This window comes from Pristis pectinata, chromosome 23 (genome assembly GCF_009764475.1).
Source record: "Pristis pectinata isolate sPriPec2 chromosome 23, sPriPec2.1.pri, whole genome shotgun sequence".
Classification (NCBI taxonomy): Eukaryota; Metazoa; Chordata; class Chondrichthyes; order Rhinopristiformes; family Pristidae; genus Pristis; species Pristis pectinata.
In genome coordinates this window covers 4,358,859-4,379,859 of record NC_067427.1, presented here as the reverse complement: position 1 = coordinate 4,379,859, position 21,001 = coordinate 4,358,859, and positions in this window count along the sequence as shown.

Sequence of the window (21,001 nt, the reverse complement as noted above, 5' to 3'; positions counted from 1 at the left end):
GCAATTTACAGCAGCCAATGAACCCACCGACCAGCATGTCTTTGGGATGTTGGAGGAAACCAGAGCGCCTGGAAGAAACCCACGCAGTCACTAGGAGAACGTGCAAGCTCCACACAGACAGCACCGAAAGTCAGGTTTGACCCTTGTCTCTGGCGCTGTGAGGCAGAAGCTCAGCTTCTCTTCCTGCAGATGCGGTCTGAATATTTCCAGCATTTTCTGTTTTTATTTTGAATCTCCAAGAAGGTTGTTTGAATGAGGCAAGAAACACGATGATGCTGGAGGAACTCAGCAGGCCAGGCAGCATCCATGGAGAAAAGCAGATGGTCAACGTTTTGGGGCAGGACCCTTCTTCAGGACTGATTCCAGCAACTGCAGTCCTTTGCTTCTCTGTGTGAAAGAGGCCATTTAGGTGGAGCTTAGAAACAGAAAGGGGGCAATCAGTTTGCTTGCTCGAGGTCTACAACAGGTGTCCAAAGGTGAATGGCAGATAGACATCCAGATATGTGGGCAAATCACAGAGATCTGTGGAAATAAAGCATAGTAGTGGGTGGAGATTGCATCTCCCCAAATATTGGAACTGGGATTGGAATTGGTTTATTATTGTCACATGTACCGATTAACTGGGATCACCTCAGTGTGACAGGCTAAGAGGGGACTGAGTTTTTAAAGTGTATCCAGGAGAGCTGATTAAGCTGGTACATTGATAGTCCTACCAGAGGAGGGACGGTACTGAACCAAATATTTGGGAATGTAGCCAGGCCGGTGTTGGAGAAAGAGCGAAAGCATTTCGGCGGAAGTAACAATACCTCTGTTCGTTTTCAGGTTACTATGGTGAAGAACAAGAATAGATTGAAATTCAGTTTCTCAAATGGGGGGGAAACTGATATAAATATAAGACAGGACTGGGTAGAGGTGGACTGGGGGCAGATTAAGGAAAATGAGGAAGCATTTTATAAGTATATTAAAGACAAGAAGGTAACCAGGGAAAGAATAGGGCCCATTAGGGACCAAATGGTGATCTGTTCGTGAAACCAGAGGACATAAGTGAAGGCTTAAATTAATACTTCTCTAGTTACTATGGAGAACGACATTGTAGTTGGAGTTGGAGAATTCAGGGAGGGGGAACAGTGGAATCCTGGAACAGTTTATTACTGAAAAGTAGGGGGTATTTGGGTGTCTTAGTGGATGAAAAGAGAGATAAATCCCTGGGCGGATATGGGATGCAAGGGAAGAGATTGCTGGGGTCCTGACAGAAAATTTGAAATCTTCCAAAGGAGAAGTTGCTGAAAGACTAGAGGATTACGCGTGGCACCTTTATTAGAAAAGAGCGGCAGGGTTGATAAGATAGGATAAGATCTCTTTATTAGTCATATGTACATTGAAACACACAGTGAAATGCATCTTTTATCGTAGAGTGTTCTGGGGGCAGCCTGCAAGTGTCGCCACGCTTCAGGCGCCAACATAGCATGGCCACAACTTCCTAACCCGTACATCTTTGGAATGTGGGAGGAACCTGGAGCACCCGGAGGAAACCCACGCAGACACAGGGAGAACGTACAAACTTCTTACAGACAGCGGCTGGAATTGAACCCTGGTCACTGGCACTGTAAAGCATCACACTAACTGCTGCACTACCATGCCTGCCCTCCAGGTAATTATGGACCAGTGAGTCAAACGTCAACAGGAGGGAAATCAAAAAAAACAGCAGATGCTGGAAATTTGAAGTGAGAACAGAAAATGTTAGAAACACACAGCAGGTCAGGCAGCATCTGTGGAAAGAGAAGCAGAATTAATATTTCAGTTAAAGACATTTTGTAGAGAAATTATCGGATAAAATTCTGAGGGACAGGATTAACCTGCACTCAGAGAGGCGGGGATTAATCAAAGATAATCAGCATGGCTTTGGTAACAGGAGATCCTGTCTGACTAACGTCAATTTTTCAAGGGGGTAACTATGTTGATAAGGATGGTGTAGTTGATGTAATCTACATGGACTTCAGCAAGACTGTTGATTAGGTCCTACATGAAAGACTGAAAGCTAAGGAGCTCATGGGATCCAAGGCAATTTGGCAAATTGGATCAGAATTTGGCTTGGCAGAGGGGAGAGTCAAGGGTTGGAAGCCTGTGTCCAGTGGTGTACTGCAGGGATCGGGGCTGGGACTCCTGCTGTTCGTAATATGCATTAACGCTCACACACTCACACACACAGACATGCCCATGTACACACACACACACACACACACACACACACACACACACACACCTTCATACATACAAAACACGTGTGCATGCACACACAATCACACACACACCCTCACACACAAAACGTGTGCACATGCACATACACACAATTACACACACATGCACACACACGTGCACACACACAATCAAACACAAACCCTCACACACAAAACGTGCACATGCATATGCCCACTCAATTACACAGACACGCATGCACACACACATATACACACACACACATACACTCTCACACACACTCACACACACACATACACACACAGACAGACACACACTCACATACTCACACACAGACACACACACACATAGAACCATAGAACACTACAGCACAGAAAAACAAGCCATTCAGCCCTTCTAGTCTGTGCCAAAACGGTATTCCGCTAGTCCCACTTACCTGCACTCAGTCCATAACCCTCCAGACCTCTCCCGTCCATGTATCTATCCAATTTATTCTTAAAACTCACGAGTGAGCACGCATTTACTACATCAGATGGCATACAGATCTACAGACACACATACACACACACACTTGCACACAGACGCACCCACACACACAGACGCACACAGACGCACATACACGCACACACAGAGACATGCACAAATACACACAAACCTCACACAAACACACACACACACACACACACACACACAACCCCATACACTTCTTTTACAAGCATCAACAGACATATGGAGAAAGAAGAAAAAGTTTGACATTTGTACAAAACTGTTTTCAGCTGACTATTCCTAAATTCCCAGCCAGTATGGCAGCCCTCTTCCCCAAAAGGCAATCGATGCCCAGGCTGCTGTTAATTTTGGAATTTGTTAGCCTGAGGCACAATGGGGCAGAGGGAGGTCGATGGAGTTAGGTCACAGGTCAGCTCTGATCGTGTATGTGGCAGAAAGACTTGAGGGCGGAATGGCCTCCTCCTGCTCTCGTATCCCTCTGCTAAAAGAGCATTTTCTGATTAATTAATGGAAAGCCTGCTTTGTAAAACAGTTGTGGGGGGGGAGGGGGGGGGGGGTTCACCTTGTCCTAACACAAAAGGCTGGAGAAGATAAAGACACAAAATTAGGACGCTGGTACTTGAGACGTTCGTTAGAAATTCTTTTCTCTGCTAATTTAGTACACGTGCTAATGTATTCAGAATAAACAGATCATTGCTCCATTAGAGTAGTAGTCAAAACAGTTTGATAGGAACACATTAAACATTCATGAAACTAATATCACAGCAAAATTTCAAGGCTAAATTAATTGATTTAAATATTTCTCAGGACACAGATAAGAGGAATCCACTTTAATAATGGTGTTGATGGGTACATACTGCTCAAAACACAAGGGAGAACTCTCCTGCTCTTGAAATATTGGCCAGAGGATTTTTTTTTACGTCAACTGGTGAGAGCAAAGGAGGGTTGGGTTCAACATGTGATCAGAGGAAACAGCACCTCTGACACAGTGGCACTCCCTGGGATGCTGTCAAGTTCCAACTGAAGTCACTTTTTTGGATTCAGTGGGCAGAGTACCACTGAGCTATGGATTTCGGAAAAGGAACACTCTAATCCTTTCACTTTATTCTCCTAACTCACACCTTTTACAAAGCTATTCACCCACACTCAGCATATCAATTTCTGAAAGCCATCCCATAAAAACCATAGCATTTTCAAAAGGGATAAACGGCCATTGGAACTATCCTTATAAATTAATATGGGTGGTGATGTGACAGAGCAAGGAGTTATTCACGTTGAATGTTTGAAAAGAGGAAAAATGAAATCTCCTTCTGAAATAGCAAAAACAGTCAGATGTATGTTGAAACGTACGTCTAGTGAAAATGGCAGTGCACGTCATTAAGATTTTGACAGCAGACTCTTTAAATGGCTGGCTTCCTGTTTTATTCCTTTTTTTAATCTGATGCAGACAACCATTATGAAAACAGTTGAATGTGTAACCATAAAACATGTGTAGCAGCTACTAGTCTGGCAGTGAGTGCTGGCTGCAAAGGAGGGATTTAGAGTTGTATGATGGCCAACTAACTGCTTATATGAGGGAAACAGTAACTCGTAAAAGCTGTGAAAAATGCTGCTCTTTCGTTGAGCAGCATAGGGACTAGAGAAGAAATTTTGATCACCATTAAAGCAAGAAAAGGCATCAAACAATACAAATATTAAACAATTATTATTATATTTATTGTAATTAAAATAGTCTGTGTGGGTTTCCTCCGGATGCTCCGATTTCCTCCCACATTCCAAAGACGTACGGGTTAGGAAGTTGTGGGCATGCTATGCTGGCGCCGGAAGCGCGGCGACACTTGCGGGCTGCCCCCAGAACACTCTACGCAAAAGATGTATTTCACTGTGTGTTTCAATGTACATGTGACTAATAAAGATATCTTATAATTTTAATATTATATTAAATATGTTTAGTATTATATTATCAATGTATTTAATATTATATTAAATACGATTTGTGTTTTGCTGACAGCATTTTTAAAATTATTTCATGTGCTGCACATCTACTAAAACAGCCCATCATTAAGGACCCTCACCCCCTGGGACATGCCCCCTTCGCGTTACTACCATCGGGGAGGAGGTACAGGAGCCTGAAGACCCACACTCAACGATTCAGGAACAGTTTCTTCCCCTCCGCCATCAGATTTCTGAACGGTCCATCAACCCATGAACACTACCTCGTTATTTTTTTTTGCACTATTTATTTATTTTTGTAACTGATAGTAATTTTATGTCTTTGCACTGTACTGCTGTTGCAAAACAACAAATTTCATGTCATCTAAGTCAGTGATAATAAATCTGATTCTGAACCCAGTATTCTTCAATCAGCCCCACACAATTCAATCAAGCTGAAACAATTTCACTTTGTATTGTTTTGTTAGCTATCATCACCATAGATTTTTTTTTGCTTTTCTTTATCCTGTAGTATAAACTTTGCTTTAACACCACCCTGTCTAAATCTGCATTAGAGGTTGCTTTTCAATTCTTGTCGAGGTGAATCAATTGCTAATCGTTTTACTGGCCGGTGCTCTGGGATTAGACAGAGTTGAACTTCAGGTTGAAATGAACTGCATTATCCCTTCATTCCCACAACACTGCTGCTCGGGATGAGGTCCCCATGGATGGGAGGCTGTAGGCATCATTCTATTGCTCATTACATAAGGTGCAGAAACAGGCTATTTGGCCCATCGGTTTATGCTCCATTTTGGCTGGTCCCTCACTTAATCAACAGAACAAGCCCGTTCCATTATCTGCTTACGTAGGCCACTCCTAAATTATTCACCTCAACCACTACCTGTGGGAGCTAATTCCTCTTGCAGAAGAAGCAAAAGCTTGAAAACACGTACCACCAGGCTCAAGGACAGCTCCTATCCCGTTGTTATAAGACTCTTGACTAGACCTCTTGTACCATAAAGATGAACTCTTGATCTCCCAATCTACCTCATCGTGGCCCTTGCACCTTATTGTCTGCCTGCACTGCACTTTCTCTGTAACTGTAACACTTTATTCTGCGTTCTGTTACTGTTTTTCCCTTCGTACTACCTCGATGGACTTATGTTTGGAATGATCTGTACGGATGGCATGCAGAACGAAGTTTTCCACTGTATCTTGGTACATGTGAGAATAATAAACCAATTACTAATTAAAATATTTCCATTCCAGGCTATAAACATTTCTTCTGAATCTCCTGTTTGATTTGTCGGTGACTATCTCACAACAATGGCCTCTGCTTTCGCTCTTCCTCACAACTGGAAATGTCCTCTCCATCAAATCCATCAAAGCCATCCAGAAATCCAAAGATCCTTACTGAATGTTCAAAAGCAAAGACATCCAACCTTTTCATTCTCCTTTGGATGAGCATCATCTCACAGTTCTGGTTCTTGTAAATTTGTTTCAAGCCCTCTCCAGTGCATCCACAACTTCCTTCAAAAAGTAGCATTGAAAACAGCTGCCAGTGCTCCAGATGTGGTCCGAACACAGTTGCTTGCAAGTTAGCGAGCGCTATCCCTCAACATCTCTCCAGAAATAACCCCTGATGCTTGGTTCACTTCCATTATGGACAGATGGTATAAAACCAAAAATACTTTCCAAAGGTCTGTAAGCCTTGGTCAGAAACAAAATAAAAAGTTGGCTCATTTATAAAACCTTCATTCCTCACGTTGGATAATAAAATGTTAATGCAAGCTTTGCAATGGAAACAGAAAATGCTGGAAATGCCCAGCAGGTCAGGCAGCATCTGTGCAGAGGGAAACAGAGTTAATTCTTCATCTCGATGACCTTAAACTGGAAGTGGCCCAACACTGTGACAGAACAGAAAGGAGGGAGGGCAGGAAAACACAAAGGGAAGGGTGGATAACAGGAGGGATTAAACAGTAAAAAGGGGCAATGATAGGGCAAATAAAGAAACAAATGTAAGTGTGTGGCTGGTGGAGCTCAGACAGTTTCCTGGAGAATGTCATTTTGCCCCAGTATTCAAAAGAACTACTGTGAACACAAGCACTCACTGAAGTCCTGTGACAAGTGCTGTGCCTCAGGTGTCGGCGGGACGTAGATAAAGTGAATGGTCAGTCTTTTTCCCTGGGTAGGAGAGTCTAAAACTAGAGGGCATAGTTTTACTGAAAAACCACTATGATGCTAGAGGAACTCAGCAGGCCAGGCAGCATCCGTGGAGAAAAGCAGGTGGTTGACGTTTTGGGTCAGGACCCTTCTTCCGGACCGAAGATAGGAGAAGCCCGATATATAGGAGGGAAAAGCAGAGCAGTGATAGGTGGACAGAAGAGGGGAGGCGGAGTGGGCACAGGGTGGTGATAGGTAGATGCAGGTAAGAGATAGTGATAGGCAGGTGTGGGGGAGGAGGGGAGAGCAGATCCACCGGGGGATGGGTCACAGGTAAGGAGGAAAAAAGGGGGTTAAAAAAAGAGAGAGAGGCTAGGAAAGGGAAGAAAAGAAGAAACACGGTTGAGCGGGGGTGTGGGGAGGGGGGTGGGAATTACTTAAAGTGGGAGAATTCAATGTTCACGCCGTTAGGCTGCAAGGTTCCAAGACGGAACATGAGGTGCTGTTCCTCCAGTTTGCGCTTGGAATTCTCCTGGCAGCGGAGGAGGCCGAGGACTGACATATCAGTGATAGTGTGGGAGGGGGAGTTGAAGTCACTGGCAACGGGGAGATGCGGATCGCGGTTACAGACGGAGCGCAGGTGTTCTGCGAAATGGTCACCTAGTCTGCGTTTGGTCTCGCCGATGTAGAGGAGGCCACACTTGGAGCACCGAATGCAGTAGGTGATATTAAGGGAGGTGCAGGTGAATCTCCGTCTCACCTGAAAGGACTGTTTGGGTCCCTGGATGGAGGTGGTGGAGGTGGTGTAGGGGCAGGTGTCGCACCCACTTGGATCCCACTTGGAGTTTTAAGGTGAGAGGGGCGAGATCTAACAGGGATCTGAGGGGCAAGTTTTTCACACAGGAGGTGGTAAAATGAGCTGACAAAGGAAGTGGTAGAGGCAAGTACAATTTCAGTGTTTAAAAGACACTTAGACAGATTAATGCAATATACAAAACAAAATTTAGACAGGTTAATGGATAGGAAAGGTTTAGAACATAGAACAGTACAGCACAGAACAGGCCCTTCGGCCCACAATGTTGTGCCGACATAGCTAATCCCTCCAACCTACAGAATGCCCATATCCCTCTATTTTCCTCTCATTCATGTGCCCATCCAAGCCCCTCTTAAAAGCCCCCAATAAATTTGCCTCCACTACCCTATCAGGCAACGCATTCCAGGCATCCACCACTCTCTGAGTAAAAAACGTACCCCTCACGTCTGTTCTGAACCTACCCCTCTCACCTTAAATGCATTAGAGGGATATGGACCCAAACACAGGCAACTGGGACCAGCTCAGGTGGGCACCTTGGTTGGCATGGACGAGTTGGACTGAAGGGACTGTTTCTGTGCTGGATAACTCTACAGCTCTACAGGGAGGGAAAAACAGGATGTCTAAGGTAAGGTGAAGACTAAGAGAGTCTGGATGACAGAAATGGTGGTGGTGCTGACTGAGAGAGGGAGGTGGGAGCTGGTGGATGATGAAAGCTAAGTCTGAGGGAGGGGTGAACGGGAGGAGCTGGAGGAAATCTGAAACAGCAGAAGAAGAGAGAAAAATTGAATGCTGGAAATGTGATATACAAAACCGAAGTGGCTGATTGCTGGAAACCACTAATCGCAATGTTGACTTTTGAAGGCTATAAAGTGCCCAATCAGAAAACGTTGTTCCTTGAGCTTGCATTGGATGAGGAGTTGCATAGAAACATAGAAACATAGAAAACCTACAGCACAATTCAGGGCCTTCAGCCAACAAAGCTATGCCGAACATGTCCCTACCTTAGAAATTACTAGGCTTACACATAACCCTCTATTTTTCTCAGCTCCGTGTACCTATCCAACAGTCTCTTAAAAGACCCTATCGTATCCGCCTCCACCACCGTTGCCGGCAGCCCATTCCACACACTCACCACTCTCTGAGTAAAAAACCTACCCTTGACAACTCCTCTATACCTACTCCCCAGCACCTTAAACCTATGTCCTCTTGTGGCCACCATTTCAGCCCTGGGGAAAAGCCTCTGACTATCTACCCTATCAATGCCTCTCGTCATCTTATACACCTCTATCAGGACCCCCCCTCATCCTCCATCGCTCCAAGGAGAAAAGGCCGAGTTCCCTCAACCTGAATTCATAAGGCATGCTCCGCATTCCAGGCAGCATCCTTGTAAATCTTCTCTGCACCCTTTCTATGGTGTCCACATCCTTCCTGTAGTGAGGTGACCAGAAATGAGCACAGTACTCCAAGTGGGGTCTGACCAGGGTCCTATATGCAGTTTGGTAAGATTAACCAGGGCAGGACTTACACAGTAAAAGCTAGGGCCCTGGAGAGTGTTGTAGAACAGAGACACCTAGGAGTACGGGTAGATAGTTCCCTGAACGTGGCGACACAGGTCGACAGGGTGGTGAAGAAGGTGTTTGGCACACTGACCTTCATCAGTCAGGGCATTGAGTACAGGTGTTGGGACGTCATGTTGCAACTGTACACGTCATTGGTGAGATCCCACTTGGAGTACTGTGTGCAGTTCTGGTCGCCCAGCTATAGGAAGGATGTGATTAAGCTGGAAAGGGTGCAGAAAAGGTTCGCAATGATGTTCCGCGACATGAGGGCTTGAGTTATGAGGAGAGGCTGCATAGGCTGGGACTTCTTCCCTGCAGTGTAGGAGGCTTAGGGTGACCTTATAGAGGTTGATAAAATCATGAGGGGAATAGACAAGGTGAATGGCCACAGTCTTTTCCCCAGGGTTGGGGAGTCCAAAACTAGAGGGCACAGGTTTAAGGTGAGAGGGGAAACATTTAAAGAGGACGTAAGGAGCAAATTTTTCACACAGAGGGCGGTGGGTACATGGAACGAGCTGCCAGAGGAAGCTGTAAGACAGGTACAATTACATTGTTTAAAGGACATTTAGACGGGTACATGGAGGAAAGGTTTACAGGGATATGGGCCAAATGCAGGCAAGTGGGACTAGCTTGGATAGACATCCTGGTCAGCACGGACGAGTTGGGCCAAAGGGCCTTTTTCCGTGCTGTGTAACTCTATGACTCTAACAGTGTAGGAGGACGAAGACGGAGAGTTCAGAGCAGGAGTGGGCAGACAATGAAAGTGACAGGCAAACCTGACTTCACAGATGGGTCTTCCAGAGTAGTTACTCAGTCTGCGTTTGGTTTCTCCAGTGTGGAGGAGACCACGTGGTGAGCATCAGATGCAGTGCACTAGATCGGAAGAAGTACAAGCAACTCTGTCTTCACTCGGTGGGAGCACTTGGGTCCCAAAGCTGAAATGGCGGGCAGCTGAAAGCATGAGCATCTTGAGAGCAGTGGTGCATTGGGGATACGCCAGATACAAGAGTAGGAGGAGCCCAGCTAACTCACCGGTCAGGAGGAGGTCACAGAGGTAGGGAGGAACAATCTGATAAAAAGCATGAGGATTCTGAAGACCAAGGCAATCCATTAATCCTCCATCCGAGTGTTTGGAAATCCTGATGTTCGACATCTGCCTCACTAGGTGCAGATTCCTGCACTCCCTCCAACACTACAGGGCCACAGTTCCCACACTCCCCTGAAACTCACCTTCTTCTGTTTCTGATGTTTACTGGGAAATGTACGATATTACTGTACAGTGTAACATCTAAAAAATTGTTAGAGGTAGTCTGGGAAGTTTGCCGGTCCGGCACCACTGACGTCCTGATTATGCTGGATTAACAGAGTTTTATTGCAGTCAGCAAGTACAAAGGGTGAAAGTGAACAGCAAACTGGTGGGAGGGTGGACATCGACGGCAGTGTTTTCAATGACTCAAACAAATCACGGACACATCCCTCCCCACCATCGGTGGTATCTACAGCAGGCGCTGCCTCAAAAAGGCAACATCCATCATCAATGATCCCCACTATCTGGCCCGTGCCATCTTCTCGCAGCTACCATCGGGCAGGAGGTACAGAAGCCTGAAGTCCCACACCACCAGGTTCAGGAACAGCTACTTCCCTTCAACCATTCAGTTCTTGAACCAACCGGCACAACCCTAATCACTACAGTTAAGCAACACTATGACCACTTTGATCACTTTGCACTAAAATTGATTTTTGTTTTGTTCTGAGTTCTTTCTTGCAAAAATTGTGTATAATTTGTGATAAATTTCTATTTTTCTTGAGAATGCTACTTATCTGATGCTATGTGCCTGTGATGCTGCTGCAAGTAAGTTTGTCATTGCACCTGTGCACACATGGACTTGTGCAGATGACAATAAACTCGACTTGACTTTCGACCTTGAATTTGATCGCAAACCCAAACACAAGGCAAAGCAGAAACTTCTGGAAACCCTCAGCAGGTCAGGCTGCATCTGCGGGAAGAGAAACAGAGGCAATGCTTCAGGTCACAGACCCTCCATCAGAACTAAGAAGGAAACAAAAGACGTTTGTAAGGCTTGTCCTGACCTGCTGAGTATTTCCAGCATTTTTTGTTTTTGTTTTAGATTTCCAGTATCTGCAATTTCTTTTTAAATCTTCGCAAACCCAAATATTATGTTTTGCCACCAAAACGAATCATATTTTGCTCTTTGTTGCTGTGACTTATGGAAATAAATTATTCAGGGTCGGAATTCTTAAACATTCCAAATAAACCTGCCCAACATTTCACTGGCATTGACTCAGTGGTATTGGTATTGGTTTATTATTGTCACTTGGTCAGAGGTACAGTGAAAAACTTGTCTTACAAACCAATCTTACAGGTCAATTCATCACACAGTGCAGTTACATCAAGTTAGTACAGAGTGCATTGATGTAGTACAGGTAAAAAAAACAATAACAGTACAGAATAAAGGGTCACAGCTACAGAGAAAGTGCAGTGCAGTAAGGTACAAGGTCACAACAAGGTAGCTCATGAGGTCAGAGTCCATCTCATCGTATAAGGGAACTATTCAATAGTCTTATCACTGTGGGGTAGAAGCTGTCCTTAAGTCTGGTGGTACGTGCCCTCAGGCTCCTGTATCTTCTACCCAATGGAAGAGGAGAGAAGAGAGAATGTCCCGGGTGGGTGGGGTCTTTGATTATACTGGCTACTTCACCAAGACAACGAGAGGTAAAGACAGAGTCCAAGGAGGGGAGACTGGTGTCCATAATGCGCTGGGCTGTGTCCACAACTCTCTTCAGCTTCTTGCGATCTTGGGCAGAGCAGTTGCCATACCAAGCCGTGATACATCCTGATGGGATGCTTTCTATGGTGCATCAGTAAAAGTTGGTGAGAGCCTCCTGAGGAAGTAGAGGCGCTGGTGAGCTTTCTTGGCCCTGGCATTGACGTGGTTTGTCCAGGACAGGTTGTTGGTGATGTTCACTCCCAGGAACTTGAAGCTGTCAACCCTCTCGACCTCAGCACCGTTGATGTAGACGGGTATATGTACATCGCCCCCTTCCCTGAAGTCAATGACCAGCTCTTTAGTTTTGTTGACATTGAGGGAAAGGTTGTTGTCATGACACCATTCCACTAAGCTCTCTATCTCCTTCCTGTACTCCGATTCATCACTGTTTGAGATATGGCCTACAATGGTAGTATCATCTGCAAACTTGTAAATGGAGTTAGAGCAGAATCTGGCCACACAGTCATGAGTGTATAGGGAGTAGAGCAGAGGGCTGAGGACGCAGCCTTGAGGTGCACCAGTGTTGAGAATAATCGTGCCAGAGGAACTGCTGCCTATCCTCACTGATTGTTCACTCCTTGTGCCTCTTTCTTTATATAACATCACTTTGCCGCTTCAGAAGCTTTGCACAGCTCCTAATTACAAGGCACCAGATCAGTGTTTCACATTTATTTTGAACGTGACGTTTCAGAGAAGGTGGTCAGGATGATGAGACCACCAGGCAATCCACACTTCTGGAAAGAAGCAACGTTGTAGAGAAGGGAAGGTGCAGGAGAGATTTATGATAAAGGTTCCACAGATGAGGTTATGTGGATAAAGTGGAGAAGTTCAAGTTGTTCACCTTCATTTGGAGGAGATCCAGTAGAAATATTCAAAAGCTTGAATGCTCTTGACAGGGAGGACAGAGAAAAACTGTTCCATTTGGTGGAAGGTTCCAGAGCCAGAGGACACAGAATGAATGTGGCTAGCACAAACTCAATGGGCCAAGTGGCCTCATTCCTTGCTGTAACCTTTGGATGATTTGATGAATATTGTGTGCAGGTCTGGTCTCCTGACCAAGGAGGGAGATACTTGTGATAGAGGGAATGTAGTGACGTTGAATTTGGCAGGACAGCAGGTGGAGGGGCTGTGGGGAAAGTAGATGTTAAAACTACAGGCAAAGATGGAAACCGAAAGGTTGAGCGCGGTGGGATTAATGTTCTGAGTTGCGTCTGTTTCAATGCAAGGAGTATTGTAGGTAAGGCAGATGGATTTAGAGCGTGGATCCGTACATGGAATTATGATGTTGTCGCCATTAATGAGACTTGTTTGCAGGAGGGGCAGGACTGGCAGCTCAATGTTCCGGGGTTCCGTTGTTTTAGACATGATAGAGAGGGAGGTATTAAAGGGGGAGGGGTGGCATTACTCATCAGGGAAAACGTCACAGCATTGTTCAGAGAGGACATACTGGAGGGCTCGACTACCGAGGCAATTTGGTTGGAACTGAGGAATAAAAAGGGGATGACCGCATTAATGGGACTATATTATAGACCTCCCAGTTGTCAGCGGGATTTAGAGGAGCAAATTTATAGAGAGATAGCAGACAGTTGCAGGAAATATAAAGTTATGATAGTAGGTGATTTTAGCTTTCCACGTATTGACTGGGACTCCCATACTGTAAAAGGACTGGGTGGGACTGAGTTTGTAAAATGTGTTCAGGAAAGTTTCCTTAATCATAATGTAGAGGTCCCAACTAGAGAGAATGCGATACTGGATCTCCTCTTAGGGAATGAGACAGGGCAGGTGACAGAAGTGAGTGTAGGGGAACACTTTAGATCTGGTGATCATAATTCCATTAGTTTCAATTAACGGAAAAGGATAGGACTAGTCCTTGGGTTGAGATTCTAAATTGGAGTAAGGCCAACTTTGATGGCATCAGAAGGGATCTGGCAGCTGTGGATTGGGATAGGTTGTTTTCCCGCAAAGAGATGCTTGGTCAGTGGGAGACCTTCAGGAGTGAAATATTGAGAGTACAGAATCTGTATGTTCCTGTTAGGATAAAATGCAAGGCTCACAGGTTTAGGGAACCTTGGTTATCGAGGGATATTGAGGCCCTGGTAAAGGAAAAAGAAGGAGGTGCTTATCAGGTATAGGCAGATAGGATCAAATGAGGCGCTTAAGGAGTATAAGAAATGTGAGTGAGAAATCAGGAGGGCTAAAAGAGGACATGAGGTTGCGCTGGCAGACAAGGTGAAAGTGAATCCAAAGGGTTCCTATAGCTATATTAAGAGCAAAAGGATAGCAAGGGACAAAATTGGTCCTCTTGAAGATCAGCGTGGTCATCTTTGTGTGGAGCTGAAAGAGATGGGGGAGATCTTAAATGAATTTTTTGCATCTGTGTTTACTCGGGAGACAGACACAAAGTCTATAGAAGTGAGGCAAAAGAGTAGTGAGATCATGGACCGTATCCGGATTACGGAAGAGGAGGTGCTTGCTGTCTTGAGGTGAATTAGGGTGGATGGATCCCTGGGGCCTAACGAGGTGTCCCCTCTGACCTTGTGGGAGGCTAGTGCAGAAGTTGCAGGGGACCTGGAAGAGATATTTAAAATGTCCTTAGTCATGGGTGAGGTGCCAGAGGACCAGAGGATAACTAATGTTGTTCAAGAAATGCTCTAAGGATAAGCTGGGAATTTATAGGCCGGTGAGCCCGATACCAGTCGTGGGTAAATTACTGGAAGGTATTCAGAGGGACAGGATATATAAGTATTTGGATAGACAGGGCCTGATTAGGAATAGTCAACGTGGCTTTGTGCATGGCAGGTTATGTCTAACCAATCTTATAGAGTTCTTTGAGGAAGTTACCAGGAAGGTTGATGAAGGGAAGGCGAAGACGGTTGTCTCTCTGACTGGAGGCCTGTGACTAGTGGTGTGCCGCAGGAGTCGGTGCTGGGTCTGTTGTTATTTATCATCTATATTAATGATTTAAATGATAAAGTGGTAAACTGGATCAGCAAATTTGCAGATGACACCAAGATTGGGGGTCAGTAGTGGACAGCGAGGAAAGCTATCAAAGCTTGCAAACTGATCTGGACCAGCTGGGAAAATAGACTGCAAAATGGCAGGTGGAATTTAATGCAGACAAGTGTGAGGTGTTGCACTTTGGGAGGACAAACTAGGGTAAGACTTGCACAGTGAATGGTAGGGGTCTGAGGTGTGCGGTAGAATAAAGGGACCTGGGAATACAGGTCCATAATTCCTTGAAAGTGGCATCACAGGTAGATAGGGTCATAAAGAAAGCTTTTGGCACTTTGGCCTTCATAAATCAGGGAATTGAGTACAAGAGTTGGGATGTTATGTTAAAGTTGTATAAGACGTTGGTGAGGTCGAATTTAGAGTATTGTGTGCAGTTCTGGTCACCTACCTACAGGAAAGATATCAATAAGCTTGATAGGGCAGAGAAAATTTACACAGATGTTGCCAGGACTTGAGGACCTGAGTTACAGGGTTAGGTTGAATAGGTTTGGAAATTATTCCCTGGAGCGCAGGAGAATGAGGGGAGATCTTATATACAAAAATATGAGGGGTATAGATAGGGTGAATATATGCAGGCTTTTTCCCCGCAGGTTGGGTGAGACTAGAAGTAGAGGTCAGAGGTTGAGGGTGAAAGGTGAAATATTTAAGGGGAATCTGAGGGGGAACTACTTCACTCAGAGGCTGGTGCGAGTGTGGAACGAACTGCCGGGGGAAGTGGTGGATGCGGGTTCAATTGCAACATTTAAGAGAAGTTTGGATAGGTATATGGATGGGAGGGGTTTGGAGGGATATTATCTGGGTGCAGGTAGATGGGACTAGGCAGAAAACCAGGCCGGCATGATCTAGATGGGCCGAAGGGCCTGTGCTATAGTGCCCTAAGACTCTGCAGTGAGGTACAGGTACAATGAAAAACTTGCCTGCAACAGTATCACACTGGTGGAGGTTCAGACAACAAAGAACATAAATTATGCATAAATTATTCAAGACAGACATTGATAGATTTTTGGATGTTAAGGGAATGAAGGGGTATGGGGATAGAACAGGGAAGGAAAGACCCAGCCATAGTCTTACAGCAGGCACAAGAAGTTGAATGGCCTGGTCTCATGTTCTTATGTCTCCTATCAACATCAGAGTGTAAATTAAATATCTGTGTTGGACTGATTCATATTCCCAATAAATCCTGTTTAGTTCAATTTTAACTTTCAGGGTAACACTTTTAATGTTTAAAATGCAGACAGGTTCTGGAAACAGAAGGCAGTAAAACATATTCAGGTCGACCACTGTGCACTTAAGTAGAGATTTTGCCTGCGAGACGCCCAAAGGTTAAGCAATATAACTTGATCTACAGCCGACTTGCTGGCTAAGTTTAAAGATTTGTAGGGACAGTTCTGGCTTAAGAACAGACATTCTGCATTTAATGCACCACATGGTTCTTGGGTTTAAACATTTGCAGCAACTTGAAGTTAAAAAGACAGTTGATAGGAACCAAAATTAAAACTGCATGCTGGTAATGTGGCACGGTTTGCACACTTCACCAGGAAATGTTTCCAATCAATATCTTTAACGCAGAGCTCTGCCCCTTGGGGGAGTCACATCAGAGAGTTTAATGATTGGAACAAAAATGTAATTTTATTTGGCTTCTGGGAAAGGAAAATTATTCATGTCGATTCTGCACCCCAAACTGCTACTGCATTGAAATGTAAATTAACTCTTTAGGTGACGGCTTTTGACATGGTCTGATTCAAACAGGTTAGGACCTGGGATTCCCAGAGCAATGTATTAGTGGCAGCTGAAAGTCAGGCCTGGAAAACTCCTGTGATAATCTTATCACTTACCAAGCTCCATGTTGCAAATGGGGCACTTGTAGAGTGCGTGTCGAATAGCACCTACATTTCTGGGGACTGTGATGCCCATTTGACTTGCAGCCAGTGATTGCATTGCAGGCAAGTTGCCAACTTCATCACGACACTGGTAAGGCCACACTTTGAGTTCTGCGTGCAGTTCTGGTCACCCTGCCAGAGGAAGGAAGACATAAGGGTGCAGAAAAGAATTACGAGGATGTTACTGGCACAAGAGGGTTTGGGTTGTCAGGAGAGGCTGGGTAGGCTGCGACTTTTTACCCTGAAGCATAGGAGGCTGAGGGGTGACCATATAGAGGTTTGTAAAATCATGAGGGGCATAGGTAAGGTGAATAGCCAAAGTCTTTCCCCCAGGGTAAGGGAATCTAAAACTAGTGGACATTGACTTAAAGTGAGTGGGGAAAGATATAAAAGAGACCTGAGGGGCAACTTTTCACACAGAGGAAGTGGTAGAGGTGGGTACAAATACAACACTCTGCAAGCTAAGTCTGAGGGAGGGGTGAATGGGAGGAGTATGACTCAATGGCTCTATCCTGCTGACCGCGCTGCTGATTGGCTGTCTGACCACATGCACAGGGGGCGGAGGGGACAATGTGAGTGCCTGCTAGCAGCAGTTAACGTCAGGCTGCACTGCTGGCTGGGACATCTTAAAGGGAAGGGGTACTGTAGTCACGGCAGATACTGGAAGTCACACAAGATGTGGTCTTATTACATCGCACTGAAGTACTGAGATCAATGGGCTTCAGGGAGAACTCAGGGAGGTCGAGGAAGGAAGCAATGGGCTGGAAAGCCATGATCCTATGGAACAGTAGAACAGGCTTCAAATGGCCATCTCTTACTTCCTATATCCCTATGGGAATCTGATCTGGGAAGAAGTGAGAAGATACTAAGGTGGGGCACTGCTGAGGTTCCCCAACTGAGGGGTCAGCTCTCTCAATTAGACTGTAGGATACGTGAGCGTCCGACCACTCGAACAGGGACTGTAAGGATGTGTGGGAGAGTAAGTTACATTTAATTTCAGTTATGTATATTTGGTTTACTATTCTTAATTATTTTAAAGTTATCTTTTTTTGACATGTTCAATTGTTTTACTTACTTAATTGCTTATTTCATTTTCAAATTTTTTCAGTGGACCATTTAAGTGAGCGGACTGTGGTTCCTACACCAGCCAATCCGGATGGATAGCTGAGGGGCCAGGTGTGAAGTGTATCCGGACTCTCCCCAGCAAGTCAGGCACTCAGTGTTGGGTCCAGTGACAGGGTGGGAGGGGAAGGCCACCAGATTCTGCACTCCAGCCCACCTTAGTTCTGCATTTGACAGACATTGGCAGAAGACAAATCAAAATGAGCGATGAACTGCTGAAAATGGTCAAAGCCATGCAGAAACAGCAGCTACGCTCAGCTCCATCTGTCTCTGTGAGAAGCAAACTGAAAGTGTAATGGTCAGAATGTCCTGGGAACAACTGACAGGACACATTCACGCCCAAATCCCTGTATCTGCAAACGAGCATTCTGCTGTGTGTCATCAACAAGTAACACAATGATATATTCCCAGATTGGAATCTCTCAATAATTCATCCTCAAGCTGCAACATTTACTGTCTGCTGATGATTGTCTAACACACTGTGAACAGCAATGTGTTGTTCTATAGAAGTGGTATTTTTAATAACCATTCACTATTCTGCTTTCATAAGATGGACTCTTGCCCTCACAATCCACCTCCTTATGACCTTGCACCTTATTGTCTGCCTGCACTGCACTTTCTCTGTAGCTGTAACACTTTACTCTACATTCTGTTATTGTTTTCCCTTGTACTACCTCAATGCACTGATGTGATGAAATGATCTGTATGGATGGCATCCAAAACAAGTTTTTCACTGGACCTCGGTGCATGTGACAATAATAAACCAATTCCAATTCATTCCTCCTTTCCCAACAATCTATCGTGGGGAATTCTTATTTATGTGATTGCACTGGAGAGAGTGCAGAAAAGGTTCATCAGGATATTGTCTGGGATTTAGCATTTTATCTGCGTGGAGAGACTGGATAGGCTGGGTTTGTGTTCCTTGGAGCAGAGGAGGCACCCGATGGAGGTAGATCAAGTAATGAGGGCCATAAATAGGGTAGATAGTAAGGAACGTTTCCCCAGAGCAGAGGGTCTCAAATCAGAGGGCAGAGGTTTAGAGTAAGGAGGTTATAGAGTCATACAGCATGTAAACAAGCCCTTCAGCCCAAATGGACCATGCTGACCAAGATTCCCATCCAGGTTAATCCCATTCGCCAGCATTTGGCCTTAACCTTCTAAACCTTTCCAATCCATGTACCTGTCTAATTGTCTTTTAAAAGTTGTTATTGTACCTGCCTCAACCACTTCCTCTGGTAGTTCATTCCAAATATGTACCATCCTCTGTGTAAAAAAAATGCCCCTCAAGTTCCCATTAAATCTTTCCCCTCTCACCTTAAACCCATGTCCTCTAGTTCTTGATTACTCAACCCTGGGAAAAAGACTGAGTGCATTCACCCTATCTATGCCTGTCATGATTTAGCAGCCAGCATAATCAAAGACCCCACCCACCTGGGTCATTCTCTCTTCTCTCCTCTTCCATCAGGTAGAATATATGGAAGCCTGAGGGCACATATCACCAGGTTCAAGGACAGCTTCCATCCCACTGTGATAAGACTATTGAACGGTTCCCTTATACGGTGAGATGGACTCTGACCTCATGATCTACCTTGTTGTGACCTTGCACCTTATTGCACTGCACTTTCTCTGTAGCTGTGACACTTTACTCTGTACTGTTATTGTTTTTACCTGTACTACCTCAATGCACTCTGTACCAACTCAATGTAACTGGACTGTGTAATGAATTGACCTGTACAATCAGTATGCAAGACACTGTACCTCAGTACAAGTGACGATAGTAAATCAATACCAATGCCAATCTCTCTAAGATCATCTCTCAGTCTCCTGCTCTCCAAGGAAAAAAGTCCCAGCCTGTCCAACCTCTCCCTAGAACTCAGTCCCAGTCCTGGCAACATCCTTGCAAATCTCCTCTGCACTCTTTCCAGTTTAATAACATATTTCCTATAGCAGGGTGACCAAAACCAAACGCAGTACTCCAATGTGGACTCACCAGCGTCCTGTACAACCGCATCATGAACTCCCAGCTTCTGTACTCATTGCCCTGACTGATGAAGGCCAGTGTGCCAAAAGTCTTCTTCACCACCTTGTCGACCTGTGACTCTACTTTCAGGGAACCATGTATCTGAACTCCAAAGTCCCTTTGTTCTACATCACTCCCCAGGGCCCTACCATTCACCATGCAAGTCCTACCTTGATTTGACTTTCCAAAATGCAACACCTTGCAATTACCTGAATTAAATTCCTCAGCCCACCCACTCAGCTGATCAAGATCCCGCTGTAATTTTTGATACCCTTCTTCACTGTCCACTATACCACCTATTTTAGTGTCATCTGTAAATTTATTAACCACGCCTTGTACAGTCTTATGCCTATATAATGACAAATGCTTCCTAGCATCAAGCCAATTGTGTATCCAATTAGCGAGCTCTCTGTGGATTCCGTGAAGTCTAGAGGGGATCCAGACATTTCAAGCGGATCTGAGGAAGAACCTTTCTCGCTCCAAGGGTGGTTGGAACCTGGAACGCACTGCCTGAGGGGGTGGTGGAGGCAAGTGCTTTCACAGCAATAAGAAATACCTCAATGCGCACTTGAGTCACCAAGGCACAGAAGGCCATGGACCAGGTTCTGGTAGGTGTGATCGGTGTGGATGGTACCTCATGATTGCCATGGACACGGCGAGATGAAAGACCTGTGTCTGCGCTCTGGGACTCCATGGCTCCATTCCTACTTGGTTTTAGCCACGATTTATGGAAAGCTGGGACTCAGGGTCTGATGGGCCTGGAGTCTCTTCCAGCCAATAGAAGAAGCAGAACGGGTTGTATACTGGATGATTGCATGTGTTGTGAATAGTTTATTCCCCACTCTAGCACCAAGCCAAATTTTAGAAGGAGATTTGAGGATTGACCTGGATCAAGCTCACCGAGTACCAGAGATCTAACCTTGCCTGACATCCGTCATGCTCTCTCTTTGGCTGCCTGGTGTATCCACACACCATTACATCTTGTG